This window comes from Trachymyrmex septentrionalis, unplaced genomic scaffold (genome assembly GCF_001594115.1).
Source record: "Trachymyrmex septentrionalis isolate Tsep2-gDNA-1 unplaced genomic scaffold, Tsep1.0 scaffold17, whole genome shotgun sequence".
Lineage (NCBI taxonomy): Eukaryota > Metazoa > Arthropoda > Insecta > Hymenoptera > Formicidae > Trachymyrmex > Trachymyrmex septentrionalis.
In genome coordinates this window covers 1,066,793-1,068,529 of record NW_017304864.1, presented here as the reverse complement: position 1 = coordinate 1,068,529, position 1,737 = coordinate 1,066,793, and the positions used below count along the sequence as shown (strand labels likewise).

Genomic DNA, 1,737 nt, shown 5'->3' with positions numbered 1-1,737 from the left:
TGCGCATATTACAGTATCGCAAAGTTATTCCGCTCGCGAAACACTGGAAGCGCGATTTACTGTTTTGTGGAAAGTACTTTTCCCCATTTGCGTCAAAGAGTGGTTGGGGGAGACCACCAAAGAGAGAGGGATAGAGAGGGGGAGGGAGAGAGAGAGAGAGAGAGAGAGAGAGAGAGAGAGAGAGAGAGAGAGAGGTAGAGTACGAGACTAGAGCAGAAATCATAGGAAAAGAAGAAAACTGAAGCTGCGCGCGAGCAAGAACGGCGAAGAGAACGGCGAATTCGTTGCCTACGTGGAACGGTCTGCTGGCAGAGGGAGCAGCCACGCTCCGCGAAGTTGCCTAGATACCAGGCAACACCGTGTTGCGCTCCGGTGAAGTAGGAGGCAGCGAAGGAGGCGGAGGTGGTGGTGCTGTTCCGCGGGAGGATGGAACGTGTGGTGGACTGTAGTGAGACGAGGAAGACGATCGCCGGCCAGGCCGCGAACGCAGGTCCGTGATGATGCCAGGAGTCGCGATAGCACACCCGCGCCCCTCTCGAAGCTTGCCGAGAGAGAGAGAGAGAGAGAGAGAGAGAGAGAGAGAGAGAGAGAGAGAGCATACATAGGAAATCTCGCGGCAGCGTGCTTGCGGCTCGAGAAGCCTATCGCGAAAAATAACCGCGGCGTCGTTTGCGGTATTACAGTTAGTCTTTGCATTCATCGAGCGTCAGTCATTGGTGTCGACAAAATCATTTCTGCACGTAGAATCTTGAAATTGCAGGATAGTTCACTGGCAACTCTTCTGGCGAATCCTATTTTGCATTAAAAAAGTAATCTTTTTACAAGCTTACGCGAATATTGAGCGTATTGTCCGTAGCTGTACTGTTATTTCGCGTTCGCAACCGGAAATTTGGAATCGAACCGTCGACGTGGTGGGTATCAGCGAATAACGAAGTGAGCCCCAGTGTCGGTTGAGAACGGGGTGAGAGTACTCGTAACGATGGACGCCGCCGCGTGGGGGAGAACGGCAGCATTCGGTATCGAATGAGGAAGCGTAGTCGCCACGGACACCTGTAAACCGGGCGCGGGCTCTCGCAAATTTCGAGGCAAGATTTGCCTCGCCGTATCGACGAGAGTCCGACGATACATTTATGGAATGCATGCCGAACCGCTGCGACATGTGCGTAATTGATGAATGATCGATACCGCGTGCAAGGTACCCTATAGTCTTGGGTACGTTCTCGTGTCAAAACTCCACGGACGCATTTCCTGTAAGATTAAAACTCGCGCCATTGTTGCTTCTCTAAGGCGTGCGAGACAATGGAAAAATTGCTACCTGCGTCGATAGACAGAAACCACGGTAATGGCGTGCCATTTAATGCACTCCCTCCGATAAATAGGTCATCGTAATACTGGACTCGTGATCAGTGGCTGATCGGTTGTGTGGAAAGGGTTGCTAATTAATTCGCGCACTATTACACGACGAAATATGAAAATGCTTTTTAATAGTGTATTTCGGTGATGTTGCATGTGAAAATAAATACGCGAGAATAAAAAACTATAATGCGCTCTCGCGTATCGTATTTGTTTAAAGCACGAGAGGCAATAGAGATTATTAATTTCTATTTTTTTATTTTTTAAACATGTCTTTGTTTATTTAAATAAAAATATTTTTTGTATAACAACAAGATATGACAATGTATTCAACTTTTTTCGATAATATAAAAATATTATATACATTATAATATTTTTGTCTCT

At 47.3% G+C, this 1,737-nt stretch overlaps 1 protein-coding gene across 2 annotated transcripts in view; it reads left to right on the top strand.

Annotated features, from left to right (window-relative positions):
- The first annotated feature begins 140 nt into the window (after positions 1 to 140).
- LOC108746404 (neuronal acetylcholine receptor subunit alpha-7) overlaps positions 141 to 1,737 on the top strand; it is a 255,845-nt gene continuing 254,248 nt past the window's right edge. For both annotated transcript variants that reach the window (XM_018483143.1, XM_018483144.1), the window contains exon 1: positions 141 to 490. The gene's annotated coding sequence lies outside the window, so the exon portion shown is untranslated. The remainder of the gene's footprint in view (positions 491 to 1,737) is intronic.